Genomic DNA, 24,912 nt, shown 5'->3' with positions numbered 1-24,912 from the left:
GTAGTTTTCGTCGTTAACGCGAACCTGGGCACACGGAATAGCAGTAAGAGCCATTGCCGTTGTCTAGCGTTTAAAACCATTAATGCAACTTCCAAAATATATTTGCACTGTGTTGGCAATCAGTGTAGAATTCAGCTCTGTCTTTATGACCAAATATCACCGCCGATGTGTCAGTTCCTACACTCAATAGCTACCACAAATAAAAAAAGTTGAGGTATCTTTACTATTTTCACAGTAACAAGAATTTTGGAAATTTTCGATTTTGAAAAAAATGGGGTGCCCCCCCCCCAAAAAAAAAAAAATAAATAAATAAATAAATAAAATCCTGGCTACGTCTCTGCTTTACATACTTTATAGGATCGGAAATGGATATTACCATGTGTTGCAACCGGAATGACAAAATGACTATACCCCCATACTTTGGTGGTGGGTATAAAAAAGTGTTGTGTCCTAAACTACGAGTTCTAGAAAGAAATAGGCCATAATTCGTGACTCCAAGAAAAAATTAAAAATTTCATAAAAAATCCATCAAAAATCTAATGTTCATCTTGAAAACTTTAAAACGGCTGTATCTCCTAAACTATGCGTCCTAGAGGAAAATGGGCCATAATTCGTGACTCCATGAAAAATTCAAAATTTCATAGAAAATACATCAAAAATCTAATTTTCACCTTGAAAACTTTTAAATAGCGGTATCTCCTAAACTATGCGTCGTAGAGGAAAATGGGACATAATTCGTGACTCCATGAAAAAATTAAAAATTTCTTTAAAAATCCCACAAAAATCGAATTTTCACCTTGAAAAATTTAATTAGACTGTATCTCCTAAACTATGCGTCCTAAACTGAAACGGAAAAATGCAAAATTTCATTGAAAACTTTTAAAAGGCTTTATCTCGAAAACTATGGGTCCTAGTGGGAAATGTGCCATAATTATAATTCGTGACTCCATAAAAAAATTAAAAATTTCATCGAAAATCCATCATAACTCGAATTTTGACATTGAATACTTTAAAATGGCTGTATATCCTAAACTATGCGTCCTAGAGGGAAATGGGCCATAATTCGTGACTCCATGAAAAAATGAAAATTATCATAGAAAATCCATCAAAAATCTAATTTTCACCTTGAAAACTTTAAAAATGCTGTATCTCCTAAACTGTGCGTCCTAGAGAGAAATGGGCCATAATTCCTGACTCTATGAGAAATTAAAAATTTCTTTAAAAATCCATAAAAACTCGAATTTTCACCTTGAAAACATAACTATGCGTCCTAGAGGGAAATGGACCATAATTCGTCAATCCATGAAACAAATAGTGACGAAGGGCGAAAATCGGGCGGTGCTGACTGTATAATACCCTACACCTACCCTATAAGTACAATGTGGGACCTATATCCAATTTTGATGGACCTCGGCGAGCAAATATGTTTAAACTGTAAAAACTACGGTTGACAAATGACAATATTATGGTAAATTACCCAAAATCTGACGAACATATATACGGGAGCTATATCTAATTCTGAACCGAATTCGAGCAAACTTCTCAGATAATGTGGTAGTCGTCGAGGAAAGTGTTGTGCACAATTTTGGCAAGATTGGTGAAGCAATGCGCTTGCCGTGGTTCTTGGGGTGAAAATCTGGCAATATACATATATGACAGCTATATCTAAATCTGGGGCGATTTCAATGAAATTCGCCAGTAATGTCGAGAGTCATAAGAAAATCCTTCCTGCAAAATTTCGACATAATCGGCACTTTTTTGCAATATTTCTCAAAATCGGACGAACATGTATATGAGAGCTATACCTAAATCTGGACCGATTTCGAGCAAACTTCAAACTGTGGCAGTCGTCGGGGAAAGCGTTTTGCACAATTTTGGCAATATTAGTCAATAAATGCGCTTGCTGTCTAGAAGTTAAAATCGGGCGATATATATATATATATATAAGAGCTATTTAACAAAACTTAGAATGAAATTTAATCAAATATACTTTTTTTACACTTTTTTTGTAAAGCAAGCTAAAAGTAACAGGTGATAACTGACAGAAGAAAGAATGCAATTACAGAGTCACAAGCTGTGAAAAAATTTGTCAACGCCGACTATATGAAAAATCCGCAATTACTTTTTGGGCAACCCAATATATCTAAATCTAAACCGATTTCCATGAAATAAATTAGTAATATTGAGAGTCCAAAGAAAATCCCTCCCGCCAAATTTCGGCTAACAAACAATCTGAACCGATTTCGAAAAAACTCCTCAGATAGTAAATTTAAGACCTCTAACACTAACGCGGCACTCATATGTTGGGGCTAATTTGGCTTTGGCTATTGGACTTTTTTTAACCCTTAGGTCAGGTTAAGCTGAAGAGAGAGTGCGGATATTATCCGCCCCATGCCACTATGGACATACACCTAAGCCAGTGATCGGCTTGTTGTTCGCTCTAAATACTAAAAAGTAAACTCCAAAAAGAAAATATAAGTTAGGAATCCCGTGGTACTTACAAATTACTTTATAGTTTTCCATACCACGCCCCTTAGTTGGTTCATGTCTGGTATTTTGTCCCCACCTTAGTACCGGTGTCTGTTGGCCGCAAAAGCCGGGAAATGCTGCAATGTCTCATCATCTTCCCCAAATGCACACATGCTTAGTATTTTTAATTTCAAGCCTTTTTCATAGAAATTTGTTGTATTTTTTATGTTGGATTGTCGGTTAGTATTCATCCTTTTATTTCTGTGTCTGTATGAAACGGCGCAGTTGCAAATATTTACAGAAATTACATATTGGCATTTTTACATGGCACTATCATTGAGTATCAGCTTTGGCACCAATTATGCGTTTGTTTTCATTTAGATTAACTTATAATTAGCAATCCAGAAAAAGGCATTCAATTTCAGTTCTTTGATATATAATTTGCCTACAACAAACAAAACATCAAAAAGCACATCGAATTTTGTAGTGGGAAAAAAAAAATACAAAGATATGCACAAATTGAAATTACTTTTTGATTAACAGCAGCACTGCACACGGTGCCCAGCCTGAAGCGCTACCCCAATGGAGACACACAGGAATTTGTAATAAAAATACCTTTAATAGTGCAAATAACTCAACTTGTACCTCTCACACTCTCAGTCTGGCAACTATAGCAGCATTCTGGCTTAAATCAATTTGTGGTCTTTGGACTACTGTTGCATAAACAATCAATGGCCATGGCAGTGAGGTTGCCATGCAACGGCTGTTTGGAAATCGGCAAATCTGTTGCAATTGTTTATAACAAAATTTTGTATTGAAATTATAGGTATTTTTGTGTTGTTGTTGTTGTTGTTGCTGTTGCTGTTGTAGTTATTGCAACTGCTATCACTGTTACTGTTTACTGTTACCATATGAATGTCCAATTTGCGCTTGTTCTTGTTGTTGCTGCTGCTGCTGCTCTTGTTGCATTTTGCAAATAAACCGAATTGTAGAGCTAAACCATTATATGTAAGTATTTGTTCTATTTGTAAGAGTATGCAATTTGTTATTACAAATGTATGCGTACTAATTAAATGCAGAATTGCGAACGCACATTCATTGATGTATCCTCAAACAATTATTTCAGCGTATCCGATTGAATGGTATATTCATTTGGGAAATAGAGGTGCCGCATGTGATGTGGGTAAACTAATCTAGTTAATTCGTTTACTAGTTGAGCTGGGCCAGTTCCACGGCCTTTTCTTATACTCTCTTATACTACTTTGGAAAAATGTTTGTCCTTATTTCAAAGATTCGAGCCAATGATTAACAAACTTTATTTAAAGCGATGAAAATTTGAAACGGATGGTCTTGTCTATTAGTAAATAGGAAATTTAATTTAAAGATGGCAAAATCTGCATCGTTTGGGTGCCGGGCTATAACGGAGTAAGGGTGAATGAAAGGGCAGACGATTTGGCGGTGAAGGCCAGAGGACTGATGTCAATGAACTTGGTTAACCCGAAGCCTTCCGAGTCGACGCAGTACGAGTTAAGGGAGTAAGCGACGAATGCGCATGCAACATTGTGGAACAGCGAAACGGTCGGTAGGACGGCGAAAATCCTATGTGGGGATCCAGATCGTGAGAAGACGATCCTATTACTGAAAGGCAGTAAGAAGGAGGTCAGTATAGCTATTGGTATCATAACGGGACACATAGTACTACGAGCTCAATTATGTAAAATCGGCGCGGCAAGTGTAAGGATGTTTAGGGCATGCGTGGAATATGATGAGACGTTGGAGTATTCCTTTGTCATTGCCCGGCTTTCGCATCTAACAGATACCGGTACTTAGATGGGGACACAATACCAGACATGAACCAACTTAGGGGAGTGATATTGAGTGATATTAAGGGTTTTGTAAGTAAGAAATTACTTAAAAGTTTTTAGAGCGCACAACAAGCCAATTACTGGTTAAGGTGTAAGCCAATAGTGGCATGGGGTGGATTAATATCTGCACCTTCTTTTCAACCTAACCTAAACAAACTTATCCGATTTGAATAAAATTTTGCTCAGAAACTGTTTCTATGACCGTTATCATCATATGGTCCGAATCGGTCCATCGATTTTGCATAAAGTGTTTTCTTTCTAAATCGGTTCACAACCTGATATGGCTCCCATATAAACAGATCTACCGAAGATACTTTTTGAGCCTCTAGAATTTTGTACAACGACTTCTCCTCTGACTTTCAGCATACGCGTCAAATATGTAACCTGATAAATCTCCAATAGCACTGCAATTAATATCTATTATTCTTCCGTTTGTCCATCTGTCCGTCTGTCTGTTTAAATCACGTCACACTTCATAGAAATGCAGACATTGAGCTGAAATTTTGTACAGATCCTTTTTTTGTCCATAGGCCGGTTAGTTTCGAAAATGGGCTATATCGGACTATATCTTGATATAGACCCCATATAGACCGATCTGCCAATTTAAGGTCTTAAGTCCATAGAAGCCACATTTATTATCTGATTTTACTAAAAATTGAGACGATGAGTTTTGCTAGGCCTCTCGACATCTTCCTTCAATTTGGCCCAGATCGGTCCAGATTTGAATATAGCTCCCATATAGACTGATCTCTCGATTTAAAATTTGGGACCCTTAAAATTCGCATTCATTGTTTGATTTCGCTGAAATTTGTAACATCTGTTTTCAATTTGGCCCAAATCGGTTCAGATTTGAAGGTAGCTGCCATACGATCTCTCGATTTAAGGTCTTGGGCACATAAATGGCGCATTTTTTTGTCCGATTTCGCCGAAATGTAGGACAGTGAGTTGTGTTAGGCCCCTCGATATCCTTCTTGAAAACGGCCCAGATCGGTCCAGATTTGGATATAGCTGCCGTATAGACCGATCTTTCGATTTATGGTCTTGGCCCCATAAAATGGGACATTAATTATCTGATTTCGCTGAGATTTGAGACAGAGACTTTTGTTAGGCTTTTCGATATCTGTGTCATATATGGTTCTGATCTATGTATATTTGGATATAGCTGCCAAAAGAGCAATATTCAACCAAAATTGAACAGTTACTTGTATTTATTAGACCATTCAATGGCCATGTCGTAATTGGTGCAAATCGGACCATATTTCGATATAGCTGCTATGTAAGAATAAGTAATTAATTTTTCACCTGATTATATCGAAAAATGTTTTACATATATACCCGAGGTGGTGGGTATCCAAAGTTTCGCCCGTCCGAACTAAATGTCTTTTTACTTGTTTTTTTCTTTTTAGATCACTTCATGAAATATTTTATTAGAAGTCAATAGTGGTGAGTATAACCTTTATAAACTCTGCTAGGACTGTTTTGCTCCTTAAATTAAATGGAATTTGTATTATTTTTGAATTTATGTTGTATATTTGCGTGTCTTCCACTACTATATTGATATTCTTTAAAGCGTGAAAATGAATATTTCCTTCAAAATGCCAACGCGCCGGGAACACTCCCGCAGGGTAGACGAGGGTGTGTAATGGACGAGCAAACGTCGAAGAACACTTGCGCAAGACTAGTGTTGATATGCCATTCGGGCCCGGAAATTTGTTTACGTCGAGATTCTCAAGAATCCTTTAACTCCACGAGTTCGAAAAAATATCTGGGTCAGACGCCATTTTCGATTAAGAGGATTGGTTGATTGCTATTCGTTCTCTGCAAACCAACAGGTTAGCCTGATCAACCGATTCAGTGAACGTTTGATCATCATTAACATGAGTTGGAATAGATGAAGAACTACCCTTTTCACGAACGACCAAAAGCTCTTATTTCCTCGTGCAGAACAAGAGTACAGTAGTACGTAGGCGCTATTCGTGCAGACATTTTTCGCGCCTAAGCATTTTGGCGCACGAAGATCTTGCTTGCTGTCGCAGTAGTTCAGTATTGACACTTTTTATCCAATAGCGCCAGTTTTTGAATGACACCTATTTCGATCTGACAGCAAATCTGCATGTCGCAGCATTTATAGCATTTATATCGTCGTCTAGAAAACTTAGTTTCCAATTAAAAAGCTGATAGAATCTATTGAGCTCAGCCTAACGTGCTTTTTCGTAGAAAAATATTGACTACTTCGGACCTGGTAGTGATAAGAGCAGAATACGAAAAAGATGCTGAAACAATGCAGTGATCGAAGTTAGCAAGAGTATAAACTCTGTACTTTTCATGGTGTGAAGTTAAGAAAAGGTCAAGAGTATTATTTTGGGGCGCCAAACCATTATGGGCATCAGAAAGCTCATCGTGTTGGCCCTCAGGAGTCGTATGACACGAATGGGAAAGCCAGGAGCAAAATCCTCCAAAATATAAGCAATGGAATCAGAAAGGACGTCAAAGCCGTTCGTGGAAGCCTCCCTTTCTGAGTTTAGACTTCTACAATATATAGAAATCCGAGGCGCAATATATGTGTTTCAATACCGAATTTGACCCAAAGGGAGTTAAATTCAGGATCCTGTGAGTACAGGTGTTGTCGTCTTTGGAACACTTCATCATTACGCACATATACCATAAGTCCTCCGTGCGAAATAAAAAGAGACAGAGTGTGGTATCCAGGGATGTGAAAATCCTGTGGATCTGAATCCTCACCCACCTGGGTCTCACAAAGAGCTAGAATATTAGGAGGGTGAAAATGAATATGCGCATGCATCGCAAAGAAATTCGACCTCAACCCTCGTATATTGGCCGAATGTATTTTAAAATCACCCATCATTTAGACAACCAGAAGAAAAAAGAGAACAAAACCAAACGAACAAAAAAAATTATTCTTCCTGTTGAAACCACATGTCGTCTAAGTCAATATCTTCCAGTTCAGTCTAATAATAATGAGTAAGCATATTGGCGTAGCGTTATCTATTCACGGTATCGTGAAGATTGGCATCGTCAACGAAGAAGTATGTCCCAATGACGCCGCCTTCATGCAAAGGCGTTATTTTTTTGTGGATGAATTGTTGATTCGTGAAGCCTATGTGGATTTTCATCAGACCCTTAATGCTTATTTTGCTTTTTAATGAACCCATTAAGTCAAAAATGAGCTTCGTCAGTGAAACTGATAAACGCTCTTAAAGTAGCAGTCACCAACTCCGAATTTCGGTAGTAAATTTTTATGATTTGCAGACGTTGTTCGTCCGTATGCTTAACCATGATGAAAATGTTGAGTAAAGGCCTGGTTATGCTCTCGTAAATGTATGGTGAATTATGCGTATTATAAAACGAAGCATTTGACATTATAAAAGACTTGATGGTGAAGGAGGGTCTTACGTCGGAAAACTTCAGGCAAGGGCAGGTCGGAGGAGACGGTACTCCACGAAGTGGTGCGAGAAGTCGAGACGTCTCTCCAACTAAAGAAGTACGCTTTACTGAATATTGAGAGGGCATTTAATAACGAAGAGATAGGTTCACAGTCAGCGCCCTGAAACGCAAGGGGGTCCAAATGAGCTACTCCCTGTGTGACAGTATTCTACAATACGTGGAAGGACTATCAAAGCAGACTTCGGAGATAATTTAGTCTGAAGGCTGTTAATAAGGGGAACGCCTCAAGGGTGGGGTGTTCTCGGAATTCGTTTTCCCGGGTGGAAGGAATGGGAAGCGAATCCAGTGTTTGAAGAGAATGATCCCTCGGTCTTCATAGATAACTTCAAGATGAAGACAGGTACTGGATTGAATTGGCACGTCTGTGAGACGTATATTCTTTAGGGCTCTGTGCCATAACGATAGCCGCAAAGGGAATTCAGAGAAGGGATTTACAGTTTTCGAGATCAGTATACATATATGGCGGCCCTCAAAGTTCTGGGTTCTAGGGCAATGAGATCGAAGTTCTTGGCGGAATGTGTGGAGTCCCTGAATAGACTCCAGTTTCCGACATAGTGCTAACATGCATTAGTGCATACAACAGCGGCGTATTGGCGCTGAACCCATACTCTCTTCTTGTAATTTCTTTTTATCACATATTTTTGATTTTTTTAATTTTTTTTCATCACAGGTCAGACTGGCCACCGAGTTTACTCTTTTGATTTTTTCATAAATTTTTCGTTTTGAAATTTGTTCAAACTTCAAATTTTATCATCTGATATGAAAACGGAACGTAAAATTTTGTTTTTACTGAATTCTACTTTCCGGTTACGGTCGACAGACGTTCGATAATCATTTGTTTGTGTAATCTTAAGCTAAAACATAACAGCGGACACATTTTCCTACATTTACGGTATGTTTACCAGAGTATAACCAGGCGTTTAACTGAATAAATTGCCAGTGATAGTTCGATGATTAGTGTAAGAGTGCGTTCACAATATAAATTCAAAGTTGGCAAGTCTCTATTGGAAGCCCTTTTACTTCTTGTCAATATAGGTCGTCGATTTGGAATTTATTCTAAAATAAATTTTTGGTTTAATCGCGTAGTGTCTCAATTGGTCTATATCTCCATTTGAGGACATTTAAGGGTGAATGGTTTCGAAAAATTGTATTTACATAAATTTTTTTTTTTTTTTAGATTTAATTGTCAAAGAAAATTTTGTTGAAACCAAAATTTTATAAAAAGTTTCTTCTGCATTTGTTTTTTGTAAAGAAAATTTCATCAAAATGTTACCCATAAGTAAAACACAATCTGTATTTACCACACCTCGTCTCATTTGGTTGATTGCATGTGTGTGTGAGTGTGCTTGTGCACATAACAGGCATTACATTCAATTCATTCAGTTTCAAAGTATTGCATAGCATTTTATCGTAATTTAAATGATTTGCTAAATGAATTATACACTAATACTGCAACCATAACTACACACACAATACACTGCCGACTAAAGAGGCAGCGATGACTATTGCCGCTGCCATTACTATTCAGTGATCTGCCTTCCGGAAACTTTGAATAGGCACATAACCATGCCACCTACGCCCATACGCATGCACACTCCCATATGCATACTGTTAAAGGCCGCTGGGCAAGCAAGCATTATCCCTACAAAGGTCTGGGAGTGATATTAGCTTTTCATATACATGCGAATGAAAAGCATTACTGTTTTTGTATGTGTGTAGTATTTGCATTTTGCGTATGCCACAAGGTAGCTTGGTTGTGTGTGTGTGTGTGTTTGTGTGTGTGTTTGTGTTTATGGGTAGGTGTATGAATTCATAAGGCCAACAGCAAATTACCACTACTCATACGTGCGATGTGTAGTTGGTTTATGGAAACTTAAATATTGGATACTTTATCGGCTTTCTCCTCGCATACTAATCTGTGTACATTTTAATGTCAGGGTTGACCTGAATAGGCCTGTGTGAGTGTGCCTTATTTGTTGTTGGTGTCGGTGCTACGGGGCGTACTGTGATGGAGTGTCTGTAACTGAGTTGTCAGTCTGCATAACTAGAAAGAAGTGTTTATGCAGATTACGTTTGATTTGAATAAATAGCCATTATTTTCAAATGCAACTGAAAATTTTTGCACTTTGCAATGAATTCTATGGAAAAATAATATAATTAATTATTTACAGTATTAGAAGGGGTTTGTATTTGTCCTTGTTTCATTATATATTGTAAACGTGTTGTTTAATCCAAATTGTTGCTATTTAAATAATACTAACGATTTGTTCAATAATGTCTAGCAAATGACAGAGATCAAAAATTACTAGGGAATTTTCCGCCATTGAGTGATAGCGAATGATTTGAGTGTCGTAGAGAATGAGACACAAGGTCTGTCTTTGTGCCTCCCTTAACTCAATTGTGGACATATGATTTCCCGCGGTATAACCTTATCTAGATTAGTTTAAAACCCACTAAAGGTAGTGAAATGATATGTGCCGCGAAACTCACATGTCTTAATAGTCCAAAAACAAACAAAATGGATCAAGTTGTCATAGATAAAAGTCCTTCCTCCAGCGCGTTGGACGTAAAAGAATCGGAGGGGTTAACAGTGATGTAGCTAGGAACGTACGATCTAACACTACTCGGATATACGTCGAAAACTGCAAACGCAACAGATGGGAACTGCACCGACTGACCCATGGCACCCGACAGACCCAATTGCTTACTGAAAGTATTAATTGTACCGTTAATGTAGCGGTGCAATGGCAATCACTTGGAAACTCCATGGAAAATTTTATGATATCCTTACCATAGACAAAGGAAATCTATAGACTCTTAACAGTATGTGCAAAAAAGCTTTTACAGATGGGAGAAATGTCATATTCTTGGTCATCAAAAACTTCTTCAATATGCCCCTGGCACGATCAAGAACGCTGAAATGTTACTGAAGTCAAGAATGTGACATACAGAGCAACACTTGGATTAGTAGTAAGGCGCCATGAAAAAGAGAGGTATCGAGTGAAAAGAAGAGCAGAGAAATGTTTATTCTGCAGAGAGAGGAGTAAAATGGGAAGATGTGATTGTGAGAGAAGCGATATGCTTAGTAGTCAAAATTAAGTCCGGAAATTCTACCAAAGAATTAAACATCAAACCTATGGCTTTGGTACTGCCACTTTCTCCGCATACGTAGATAGTGTTCTAAGGATATGGAAAGAATATTTTTTCCAGCCGCTGGTATCCGATAATGGCGGCGATGAGGATACTACAGAATAAAACCCTAATAAATCAATAGAATGTGTTCCACCTAGTCAAAATAAGGTACACGTAGTAGTAAACCGGCTGAAAAAAAAAGACAGCAGGTACCGAAAAATGCCGACCACGACACGCTGATAAGGCGTATGTATTAACTCGTCAGCGCAATCTGGCTGGAAAAGCCATTGCCAGACGACTGGTCATGTTGAGGTCCATGTAAATGCACAAGAAAAGAGACAAGACAGTATGCTAACTACAAGGGAATAATTCCCCCTATCGCATACAAGATACTCTCGAGTATACTTTGTGAAAGATGAAAGTTTTAATTCAAAGAAACAATTGGGTCATATCAATGGGGCTTTAGGCCTGGTAAATCCACCATAGACCAGATATTTTTATCCTGAATAAGACACAAGAAGGAAAAATCTTAGAAAAGAACATTGAACATTCCATTAAGGAACAGTGGATACTTCTCTCAAACCGATTAAAGTTTTAGCTCAATGATAAGGGTAGAAAAGTTTTATCATGGCAGGGTACCTTAGCCAGCATTAGTAAGAGGATAACCACCGCTGAAAATTGTTGGTAATGTTCACGACGGGATTTGAACCTAGTTCGCCGTCATTGGCGGACATGCTAACCTCTGGGCCATGACGGCTTACAACTTTGGGATAGTCAGCAATTATATCTACCTCGTCACCGCCTTGATGGATAAAATGGTACCAGTTTTGAAATCAATTGAAGGCTAATTGGCTAACAGATGCTAATTTAAGCTATATCCAAATCTGGACTGATCTGGGCCAAATTGAAGAAGGTTGTTGACTGGCCTAACACAACTCACTGTCCCAAATTTCAGCAAAATCAGAAAATAAATGTGGCTTTTAGGGGCCTAAGACCCTAAATCGGCGGCTCGGTCTATATGGGGGCTATATCAAGATATAGTCCGATATAGCCCATCTTCGAATTTAACCTGTTAATGGACACAAAAAGAATCCGTGGAAATGTTCAGCTCATTATCTTTATTTTTAAAGACTGTAGCGTGATTTCAACAGACGGACGGACATGGATAGACCGTCTTATATTTTTACGCTGATCAAGAATATATATACTTTAAAGGGTCGTAAATTGATATTTCGATGTGTTGCAAACGGAATGACAAAATGAATACACCTCCATCCTTCGGTGGTGGGTATAACACAATGTAGTACTTCAGCGGTAAAGCTCTGTAGCCTCAGTGCACAACACACCTCTACGACAACAACAACAACAAATCAATAGGGGCCGACATCCGAAATTTTTTTGGAGAACCCCCGCTGAGAATTTATTTTATACGGGTGACCACGGACCTTAGCCTAAACAACAATCAAGTTCATGTTCCAGGAGATAAACATCTGTGTACCTAATATAGAAATTAACAAGTAAAAGCGTGCTAAGTTCGGCCCGGCCGAATCTTATATACCCTCCACCATGGATCGCATTTGTCGAACAAAGCATAAAAGAAAATAATTACTATGTTATTGGAACAATATCAAGTTATGGTTCATTTCGGACCATAATAGAACTGAATATTGGAGACCATAGAAGAAGACATTGTGTACAATTTCAGCCAAATCTAGTAAGAATTGCGCACTTTAGGGCTGAAGAAGTAAATTAGGGAGATCAGTTTATAGGGGAGCTTTATTAGGCTATAAACTGATTCATGCCATATTCGACACGTATGTTAAAGGTAATGAGAGAAGCAGTTACACAAAATTTCAACCAAATCGGATAAGAACTGCGGCCTATAGTGGCTTAAGAAGTCAAAATCCTATATCAGTTATGGACCGATTTGAACAACTCATAGCACAGTTGTTGAAAGTTATAACAAAACACCTCATGCAAAATTTCAGCTAAATCGGATAATAATTGCGTCCTCTAGACGCTCAAGAATCGGTTTATATGGCAGCTATATCAGGTTATGGGCCGATTTGAACTATTCTTAGCAAAGTTGTTGAAAGTCATAACAAAACACCCCCCAATTTCAGCCAAATCGGATAATAATTGCGTTCTCTAGTGGCTCAAGAAATCAAGACCCCCAGATCGGTTTATATGGCAACTATTGTATATCAGCTTATGGACCGATTTGAACTATTCTTAAATATTCTTATTATTCTTAAATAGTTGTTAAAAGTCATAACAAAACACGTTGTACAAAATTTCAGTCAAATCGGAATTGCGCCCTCTTGACGCTCAAGGAGTCAAGACCCCATTTAGGTTTATATGACAGCTGTATCAGGTTATGCACTGATTTTTACCATACTCAGCACAATTATTGGAAGTCGTAATAAAACTTCTCATGCAAAAATTCAGCCAAATCGGAGAAGAATTGTGCCCTCTAGCGGCCCAAGAAGTCAAAATCCCAGATCGGTTAATATGGCAGCTATATCAAAAGTGGACCTATATGGTCCATTTACAATCCCAAACGACCTACACTAAAAAGAAGTATTTGTTCAAAATTTCAAGTGGCTTGCTTTACTCCTTCGAAAGTTAGCGTGCTATCAACAGAGAGACGGACGGACGGACAGACGGACGGACAGACGGACAAACGGACGGACAAACGGCCGGACGGACAAACGGACGGACATGGCTAGTTCACCTTAAAAAGTCATGACGATCAAGAATATGTATACTTTATGGGGTTTTAGACAAATATTTCGAGAAGTTACAAACAGAATGACGAAATTAGTATACCCCCATCCTATGGTTGAGAGTATAATAGAATTACCACAAAAAATTATTCATTTTTTAATTGGATAAATTAAAAAACTAATTGAAATTTTGAAAAAATGTCAATCCATCAAATGCAACAAGACATTAAAATGGTTTCCAGAAATCGCATTCCTAAGAATTTTTTAACAAATTTTTTGTTTAATTTTTGGATATAAGAATTGCCGACTTTCGGCAAGCCTATTATCCCCTAAAACATGACCTTAAATGACGGTAAAAATTTTTTTATCAATCTTAATTTCATTAGGATACCTCGTTGCTAGAACTCGAGCTAGAATTTTTCGAAGACACCTCTATTATTAAATATTTTTCTAACTGTTTATCGTTATTCGGTTAAATAATAAGCTTCATTATAATTTTTTCATTTAATTCAATGCTGTATTTGAAGAAATTTCACCATCATTTTGAGGTGCCTTTTTTCAAGCGTGTGTGCATTTCTCAAAAATTTGAGTGGCAATTTTCCCTGTTTTTATTTCATAGTCCTTAAGATCAATTTGTCTGATCTTAGTTTGGTGGCACCTTTGTTTGTAAAGCACTTCACACATTTTCCTCACACTTGCTGTACTAAAGGCACTATATTCTTTTAATGTGCATGTATGTGTGAATATTTCCATAAGTTGGGTGTAATAGATTTTCCAAAAATTTCCATTGCCAGTTTTCTTCCCCTTGCCTTTTTCACATTAAAACTTTGAAACTGCATCAAAAGGAAGAGAACTAATGTAAAAGAACGCTAATACAAACACTTCGATGACCAGAACCACCTCAATGACTTCCGCAATCATGAAGCAATTTTTCCTTAAGTAACCAAAACTCAAGCAGACCTGAGAAGCAATTTCGTTTCATTACAGATATTACTCCCGAACTTATGGTAAGGGTTGGAAAATTACCACTTGCGGTCTTGCCTAAGGGCCTCATGGTTATTTGTTTTGAGTTATTTATAACCTCCACCAAAAAACTTTGAATGTATAATGTGAACGCACTCTTACATAAATCATCGAACTATCACAGTCAATTTATTCAGTGCATAAATTCATCTGCAAATCTTAAAAATTAGCTACCGAAATATAGAGTCAGAGGAGCTACTTTAAGAGCTTTACTCATCCCCAGTGACGAAGCTCATGTTTGGCTAAATGGGTTCGTCCATAAGCTAAATACGCTTTAATGGTCTGGCTTCACGAACCTACACTCCATCTACGCACAGGATAGCTGTGCAAATATGGTTTAGATCGGAAAATATTTAGATATAGCTACCATATAGACCGATGTGCCAATTACTATCCGATTTCGCTGAAATTTGAAATGGTGAGTAAATTAAACACACAGACTGGAACATTGAGTTCCGATCTATGTGGTGTGCATTGCTGCCACGAGAAGTTTAACTGCGAGCTACCGGTCGCGTTCACAGTTTGCGGATAATGGAATGATCGATACGGAGTAGTCGCGACAATCAGCGGTATCGAGCGTAGAGACCGGGCGGTACCGGCTCTTGCACAAATTCTAAGTGCCCATGATGCTTTGTATGACAAGGCGAGTTATCGGCGCCTTTAAATAACCAATGGCCTGCCATCGGGCCTTTGGACCGAAACAAGCGCACTCACCTACAGGATCTTGACGAGGACCGCCAACTCCACATGTATATTGGGTTACAACAACTAAATTAACCAAATTACTGTTTGGTGTGGTCTGCATGCCGGCGTCGTCATTGGGCCATACTACTTCGTCAACGATGCCAATCGTCAATGGACAACACTACCTCACCATGCGCACTGATTATTTTTATACCCACCACCATAGGATAGAGGGTATATTCATTTAGTCACCACACATCGAAATATCCATTTCCGGCCATACAAAGTGTATATATTTGTGATCGTCGTAAAATTCTAGGACGATTTAACCATCTCCTTGTGTCCGCCCGTGTGTCCGTCAGTTGTAATCAAGCTACAGTCTTCAAAAATTGAGATTTTGAGTTGAAATTTTGCATAGACTCGTATTTTTTCTATACGCAGGATAAGTTCTTGAATGGGCCGAATAGGATTATATTTGAATATAGATGCCATATAGACCGATCTGGCGATTTACATTTTGCTGAAATTTGAAACAGAAGTTTTACTAGGGGCCCTGATATTAAAACCTAATATGGCTCATATAGGACAATAATTAGATATAGCTGCCATATACACCGATCTGCGGATTGAGGTTCTTGACAACATAAAAGTCGCAATTATTATCCGAAATCGCTAAAATTTGAAAGAGTGAGATTGTTGAAAACCACCCTAAATCCGACTCAAAGCCGCAGTGGCTGCCTCACACTTAATCTGTATGTCAATGGGTCGGATATCTAGAATAGTCTCCAGTGCCCTTGTGGGCGTGGTCGTCATCGCTCCGCCTATGCCAAGATAACATGTTCTCTGTACCTGTTGTATGGTCCTTATGTTGCACTTTTTCTCCATAGCAGTCCACCAAACTACTGAGGCGTAAGTAAATATTGGTCTAATCAATCTCCTGTAGAGCCAGTGGACAATCCTAGGATTCAGGCCCCATTTCGAGCCTACGGCCCATCTACATAGTGCCCAGCATCTGTGAGCCTTCTCAGTACGCTCCTGAATGTGACACTTCCAAATCAGTTTCCTGTCCAAGATCACACCTAAGTATTTGACCTTGTCAGATATCGAAATCGTTTTATTGAGGAAACGTGGTGCGTTTAATAGGCCAACCTTCGACTTCCTCGTGAACAGGCATATTTCAGTCTTCTCTGGGTTAACATTGAGACCTCTGGGTCTAGCCCCGTCATATGCCATATGCAAGACCCTTTCGGCCTATTTAGATATTGAAGAAGTTGTCGAGAAAAGCATTGTGAATAAAACACAACTAAAAACGTGCTAAGATCGGCCGGGCCGAATCTTATATACCCAAGTCAAGTTCAAGTTCTTTGTTACTTTTTCAATATATATATGGGCTATTGACCAATATGGACCGCATTTGATCGGTTTATACGATTTAGACCATACTTGGCACAGTTGTTGAAAGTCATACCAAAACAACATATGCAAAATTTAAAATTTTCCGAATTGGATAAGAATGGCTTTCTCTAGAAGCTCAAGAAGTCAAATCGAGAGATCGGTATATATGGCGGCTATATAAGGTTATGAACTGATGTGTACAAGTGAAAATCGGGCGAAATATATATATGAGAGCTATATCTAAATCTGAACCGATTACTGTAAAATTCAACTGCAATGGTGAGATTCATACAAAAAATGTTTCCGCCAAATTTCGAGTGAATCGAGTGAAAATGGGAGCTATATCTAAATTTGAACCGATAGTCGTATGAAAAAAGTGTTATGTAAAGAGAGTGCTAAGAGAATTTTGTAAGATTCGGTTGACAAATGACCATATTATTGCATTATTAGAGCAAATCGGACGAACATATGTATGGGAGCCATATCCAAATCTGAACTGATATTTTCAAAATTCAAAAGGCTTCGTCTCTAGGCCGAAAAACACAGCTGCACAAAATTTGAAGACGATCGGACGAAATTTGCGACCTGTACTTTGTACATATGCTATCATGACAAGCAGACAGACTGCCCGTCTGTCTGTCAGAAAGTGATTCTGAGTCGTTCGGTACACTTATTAATGGGTCTATCTCTCTTCTTTCTGGGTGTTCCAAACAAGTACACCAAGTCATAATACCCCGTACCTTAATAGTGGTGTAAGGTATAACAACTAAAAACGCTCGGCTGGAAACCCACCACCATGGATTCTGCTAAAAATTTATACAAAAACAAGTAAGAGCGTGCTAAGTTCGGCCCGGCCGAATCTTATAAACCCTCCACCTTGGATCGCATCTGTCGAATTCTTTGCACTGTATCTCTTTTTGGGCAAACTAAGAATAATGAATAAGGACGGAGGAGGAGAAGGAGAAGGGGGGCTATATAGTCCGATTCGCGGCTCAAGAAACAAAATCGGGAGATCGGTTTATATGGGAGTTGTATCAAGGTATAGTTCGACTCAGACCATATTGCACACATATGTTGAAGGCGACGGGAAAAGCTGTAGAAAATTTCAATAATTGCGCCCTCTAGTGGCTCAAGAAGTCAAGACCACAGATCAGTTTATATGGCAGCTATATCAGATTATGGACCGATTTTAACCATTTTTAATACACACAATTTAAGCCAAATCGGATGAAAATTGTGGCTTTCAGGGGCTCAAGGATAAAGACCGGCTTGGACCGTACTTGACACAGTTGTTGGAAGTCATAGCAGGATGCTATGTGCAAAAATTCAGCTAATTCGAATGAAAGTTGAGTCTTCAAGGGGTTCAAGAAGTCAAATCGAAAGATCGGTTTATATGGGAGCTATATCAGGTTATGGTCCGATTTGAACCGTACATGACCCAGTTGTTAGAAGTCATAAAATAACACTAAGTGCAAAATTTAAGCCAAATCGGATGAAAATTATGGCTTCCAGGGACTCAAGAAATCAAATCGGGAGATCGGTTTATATTGGAGCTATACAAGATTATAGACCGATTTGGACCGTACAGATCTTGTTGGTCATAACAAAATGCTATGTGCAAAATTTCAGCCAAATCGGATAAAAATTATGATTTCCAGGGGCTCAAGAATTCAAATCGGAGATCCGTTTATATGGGAGCTATATCCAAATCTTAACCGATATGCTCATTTGCAATCCCCAACGACCTACGTCAATATAAAATATCTGTGCGAAATTCTGTATCTGTGCAAATCAAGCGGGTAGCTTTACGCGTTCGACCGCTGTCGTGATTACGACAGACAAATGGACGGACGGACATGGCCAAATCGACTCAGAATGTCAAGACGATCAAGAATATGGGGTCGTAGACCAATATTTGGAGGTGTTACAAACGGAGTGACTAGATTAGTATACCCCCATGCTATGCTGATGGTTATAAAAATCAAAAGCTGATGCTTTATTCGACGACAGTCCAATCTTTAGGAAGTTTTTCTTTCCCTTTTTTTAAATGAATGCTAAAAAACATTCACATGTTTCACAAAAGACCGGACCCTAAATTGGAGCAGACATAACCTGACATAGCTGCCATATAAACCGATCAGGGATCTTAACTTCTTAAGCCACTATAGGCCGCAATTCTATTCTGATTTTGCTGAAATTTTGAACAGCGGTTTCTCCCATGTCCTTCAACATACATGTCCAATATGATCTTTATCGATCTATAGCCTGATACAGCTCCCATATGAACCGTTCTCCCGATTATGCTTATTGAGTCCCTACAAGGCGCAATTCTTATCCGAATGGACTGAAATACTACCCAATGACTACTACTATGGTCGCCAACATTCAATTCGATTGTGGTCCTTGATATATGTCCAATAGCATAACAATTTTTATAATTATTTCTCTGTTTACCTAAAAAGGATCGACACAAGCTTACTTGTTTTCTATTTTTCTTTTCTTTGCCTAAAGGCCTTGCTTCATGCCAACTCCACTTATTTTGCGGCCCAGAAGTTGGTGTCGTTTTTTTTTTGGTGGCCGATAGTGACGATGGTTTTTGCCAGATAGAGTTCTCAAGAATTTTAATTATACCCTAATGGCATATAATACTGGGTGGCCACTAATGCAACAGCAACAATACTGCTCTGCAATGCACTTTGGCTTTTATTAGTTTTTGCCTTCTGAATGTCCTTTTCATTGGCCAAGAAGGAATTTTTTTTGGCTTTACTCCTTTAACGTTGTCTCACAAGTTTTCGGGTTTATTTTGGTTTCTTTTTACAAGAGTTGGGCAAAAGGAAGTTCGTTTTTCTCAAGAATGCCATCGAACCACTCGTACTATAGCTGTCGCCAATTCCGAGAATATCTGTGGTCTTCATTTCTTCGTTTTTGGTTTCATTATAATTTTCTAGGATTCTTTGTTAGGACACAAAAAAACTGCCAAACTGCAATCGAACTTTGGTTCTGCTATGTTAGGACTCTTTTATTAGGTGGGAGTCGTTGTTTTTTTGACGTTGCACAGAAATGCGTTTGAATATATTATTGCCTCGTTTTTGTGTGCTTGTAAGAGTTGGAGAAAGCTTGTCATGAAATCTTTGTCTGTATGATGACTTTTCGCTTCTTGGTCATTGAAATTCACAAATAACAATCGAAAGATTGCTAACTTGCTAGTTTTTTTTCTTTCTTATTATGGGCTAATTTCTTAGTCCATTTCTTATACGGGAAAACTCTTTGAATTTATTGGAATTTGTGTTTTTGCCAAGGAGTGCAATTTTGCTGATTAAAGTCTTTTGTAAAGGAGAAAATTAAACTTTGTCTTTGGTAACCAACAAATATTCCTAAGTATTTATTTTGAAGAAAATGAGAAAATCATTGGCCTATTTGGTTATTATTCTAAGTTTGGATAACCGTTGTGCAGAAAATGAATTTTAGTTTTTTTATGATTAAATGCTTCAATGCGTTAATTGAAGCGGAGTTGTCTCTATAGACATGAGCTTTAACATAGCCCCACACAAAATAGTCTAAATGCGTTAAATAGTACAATCTAGGCGCCCAATTGACCAATCCCGAATGTGAAATAAAATGTTCGCCGAACTCCACTCTCTATAATTCCATTGTTACGCGTGCTGTATGGCATGTGGCATCGTTTTGTTGAAACCATATGTCAAGCTCTTGCATTTTGGGCAAAAAAAAAAGTTGGATATCATCTCACGGTAGCGCTCACCATTCACAATCGCGTTACGATTCGCATCATGTTTGAAGAAGTACGGTCCAATGATGCCACCAACCCATAAACCGCACCGAACTGTGACTTTTCTGGAGGCATTGGTAGCTCTTGGAATGCTTCTGGATGATCTTCACTTCAAATTCGACAATTCTGCTTATTTACGTACCCATTGAGCCTAAACTGAGCTTCGTCGATAGAATGGAAGAAGCGCGCGATGAACTTTCTTGACAGAACACGCATTTTGATAATAAAATTCAATAATTTGCAAGCGTTGTTCGTTTGTAAGACGATTCATGGTTGAATTGTAGACCAAACTGAAAATGTTTGACAGTGAAACAAAACATGAAACGTGCATGAGCTGTTTAAACCATTGTTGCTAAAAATTTTGGGACTCCTGATCGTCTTGACATTTTAAGTTGATCTAGGCGGTCGAACATGTTGTCTTGGCATAGACGGAGCGCCTATTAGGTAACTTTTGAATGAAGAATCGGATTTCAAAACGTGGCAATCTGCACCAGTATTTTTTTAATACTCTTAGAATTTTTTAATCTTTCCAACTATGTAAACTAATTTTCAATGAGTTCACAAATAGTTCACTAATATTACAAATAGCGACTAATATTACAAATAGCGACCATTGACTAAAATTTTTAGAAAAAAAATTTTGTCCAATGACTCATAAACTGTTTCAGATATTCCAAATATTTCTGCATGTTTTTTGTAGGGTTTTACAAGTTTTGTCTTTTAGAAAAGAATCAAGCCGATCGGCAAATGACAGGTTGGCAAGCAATTCAAAATTAAACTTGCCCGAGGTGACCAACTTTCAAACCTCCTGCATCAGCCTCTGGACCCACTAGGAGCCCCAGATTTTGCGAACTTATTGAAAAACACCTCAACATTGACTCTGTTGAGTTTCGTATACATATCTTAGGTTAGGTTGAAACGAGGGTGCAGATATTAATCCGCCCCATGCCACTTTGGACATACATCTTAGCCAGTAATCGGCTTGTTGTGCGCTCGAAACACAAAAAAAGGTAACCTCGAGAAAAAAAAAAAAATCTAAGTGAGGAATTCCGTGCTGCTTACAAAATCCTTACTTGCTTTCAATGCCACTTCCCTAAGTATGAACCAACTTCTGGTAAAGTGTCTAGTACAGTGTCCCCTCTTAAGTGCCGGTGTCTTTAAGCCGTGAAAGCCGGGCATTGACATAGGAAATACTGCAACGTCTCATCATCTTTCCCACATGCCCTACACATGCTATCACTTGCCGCACCGATTTTACATAAGTGAGCTCGAAGTCCTCCTTTTTACTTCCTTTAAATAATAGCCTCATCTTCTCACGATCAGGATCCCCACATAGGACTTTCGCCGTCCTACCGACCGTTTCGCTGTTCCACAGGGTTGCGCATTCGTCGCCCACTTACTTAACTCGGACTGCATCGACCCGAAAAGCATCGGGTTAACCAAGTTTATTGAGTCCTCTGTCCGCAGTCCTCTGGCCTTCACCGCCAAATCGTCTGCCCTTTCATTTCCCCTTACTCCGTTATGGCCCGGCAACCAAACGATGCGGATTTTCCCCTCCTCAGAGATTTTCCCATCCTTCATACACTGCAAGATTGTTCGTGACCTTACCGTCCTGGTTGTTATCTCAGGTTATGTAGAGAGGTTTAAGAGTTCGGTTTATGTGGGAGCTATATATGGTTATACAATGATTTGGACGATAACTGGCGCGATCGTTTGACGTCGCAACAGAACACTGCGTACACAATGTTAGCCCCATAGATTTGGACGATAAGTGGCGCGATCGTTTGACGTCGCAACAGAGCACTGCGTTCACAATGTTAGCCTTATAGGACAATAATTGCAGCTTCTTGTGGCTCCAGAAGTCGAGTGACCACTTTGTATGGGAGCTATATCGAAATCTGAACCGATATGGCCCATTTAAAATCCCCAATGACCTCGATCAGTAAAGAGCAGCTAGCATTATACCAGAATTCTTAGATCAAGGAAAAAATCTTTATGTTTGGATCAACGGTTTTTTAAGGTGTATGAACTTCTCAATGAGGGAAGTCGGATAATAATTGCACTCTCTAGTGGCTCAAGAAGTCAAGATTGAAGATCGGTTTATCAGGTTATGAACCAATTCAGACCATATTTGACAAAATACCTCTTGCAAAATTTCAGCCAAATCGGATAAAAATTGCGCTCATTATGGTTCAAGAAGTTAAGATTCAAGATCGGTTTATGTGGCAGCTATATCGGGTTATGGGCAAATTCAGACCATATTTGGCAAAACATCCTCTTGTAAAATTTCGGCCAAATCGGATAAAAAATTGCGCCCTCTAGAGGCTGAAGATGTCCAGACCCCAGATCGGGTTCTATTACAGCTATATCAGGTTATGGACCAATTTGAACCACACTTAAAATAGTTGCTGGAAATCATAGCACAACAACTCTTTCAAAATTTCAACCAAATCGGATAAGAATTGCGCCCTCTAGTGACTCAAGAATTTAAGATCCAAGATCGGTTTAGATGGCAGCTATATCAAAACATGGACCGATTTGACCTATTTATAATCCCAACCGACCTACACTAACAAGAAGTACTCTAACAAGAAGTGCGGCTAGCTTTACTTCTTCGAAAGTAAGCGTGCTTTTGAAAGACAGACCGTCGGACGAACTTGGCTAGATCGACTTAAAATGCCATGATGATCAAGAATGTATATACCTTATAGGGTCTCAGAGGAATATTTCGTGGAGTTACAAACAGAATGACGAAATTAGTATACCCCATCCTATGGTGGAGGGTATAAAAAAACCTTGTAATTTGATTACTTATCAAAACTTTTCGCAAATTTTAATTTTTGTGTAGAAATTTTTCCCCAGATTCTATTGCGAAATAATCTTTCTTTATACATATGGGTTACTTAATCAATTAAAAAGAGTTTCTTTGTTTCCTAAAATCGTTATTATGTATAAATAAGTTAAAACAAATTAGCAGTCTCCCCTTTTCAGAAATAGCTATACCATTAAAGATATTAAGTTACTCCTATCCCCAAGCAACGGCATCAGCTCTCTGCTGTCATAGTTAATTTTCTATTTCTTCGTGCACACGCCATCTATTAACTTTAAGTCTTGAGCATTTATGAATTATTACCCTTAACGACAGATCACGTACTGAAAACATAATGTACTCGTCTATTCTGTTTCCCTTACCCTCTTCATATAATCGGGTTAATGTTAACAATTTAATAAATATCATAGGGAACAAAGAAACCCCTACTGCTCCATAAGGACCAGCAGTGGCAGGTGAGAAAAAGGATACGAAAAACCGCACTTGTACACCACCCGCACACTTCCTTTGGCAAACACAATCGCCTGCTGGCTGCTCTCAGGTGTAAGCAGCCAGATGAGGTAGTGCAAGACTTCGCGCTAAAGATGTGATGGGATTTTCCGAGGTAAATATTTAATTTAGCCCAAGTTATACAAGCTGAAAATTTATTAACTCAAATACATAATAATTACATTGGACGGGAGCGGTAGCAGCGGTGTGGATACATCTTAGCCAAATGGTTTCTAGGGAAGCTAAGATAAATGCCAGACAAATTTTCCGTCTAATGACCTTATCGTAAATTAACAAAAAAAAAGGGTTTGTTGGCTTTTGCAAATGGGCGAACTGGGCTGGATTGTTAATGTCCTAATGTGGTTATGATGGGCAATTTGTTACATGATTATTTTCTGTTAAGCTACATATTTTCCAAGATTTTTGAAGGTTTTATCTTACGCCCATGAACATTTATAACAAAATATTTGATGTTAAAGTAAAGCTAAAACATAGCGCCTTCTATGACATACCAGAAAATTGGTTTTTCGAGTAAATTTTATAGCTGTTCTATCTTAAGAGAACATTGCATAGAAATTTTGTCTTTAGAGAAAATTTCACAGAAATTTTGTCTTTAGAGAAAATTTCATAGAAATTTTGTCTTTAGAGAAAATTTCAGTGAAATTTTGTCTTAAGAGAAAATTTCAGTGAAATTTTGTCTTTAGAGAAAATTTCATAGAAATTTTGTCTTTAGAGAAAATTTCATAGAAATTTTGTCTTTAGAGAAAATTTCATAGAAATTTTGTCTTTAGAGAAAATTTCATAGAAATTTTGTCTTTAGAGAAAATTTCATAGAAATTTTGTCTTTAGAGAAAATTTCATAGAAATTTTGTCTTTAGAGAAAATTTCATAGAAATTTTGTCTTTACAGAAAATTTCATAGAAATTTTGTCTTTAGAGAAAATTTCATAGAAATTTTGTCTTTAGAGAAAATTTCATAGAAATTTTGTCTTTAGAGAAAATTTCATACAAATTTTGTCTTTAGAGAAAATTTCATAGAAATTTTGTC

The 24,912-nt window shown here is 38.1% G+C and overlaps 2 protein-coding genes across 4 annotated transcripts in view; one reads left to right on the top strand and one right to left on the bottom strand.

The window, feature by feature from the left end:
- The window catches only part of LOC106089485 (uncharacterized), an 87,849-nt gene that overhangs the window by 11,946 nt on the left and 50,991 nt on the right, over positions 1-24,912 (bottom strand). The window lies entirely within an intron of this gene.
- Positions 1-24,912, top strand: part of LOC106094403 (uncharacterized) — a 198,472-nt gene that overhangs the window by 151,516 nt on the left and 22,044 nt on the right. For all 3 annotated transcript variants that reach the window (XM_059366227.1, XM_059366224.1, XM_059366225.1), the window contains one exon: positions 5,741-5,777. The gene's annotated coding sequence lies outside the window, so the exon portion shown is untranslated. The remainder of the gene's footprint in view (positions 1-5,740; positions 5,778-24,912) is intronic.

Source organism: Stomoxys calcitrans, chromosome 4 (assembly GCF_963082655.1).
Source record: "Stomoxys calcitrans chromosome 4, idStoCalc2.1, whole genome shotgun sequence".
Classification (NCBI taxonomy): domain Eukaryota; kingdom Metazoa; phylum Arthropoda; class Insecta; order Diptera; family Muscidae; genus Stomoxys; species Stomoxys calcitrans.
This window is presented reverse-complemented; position numbering and strand designations above follow the sequence as displayed.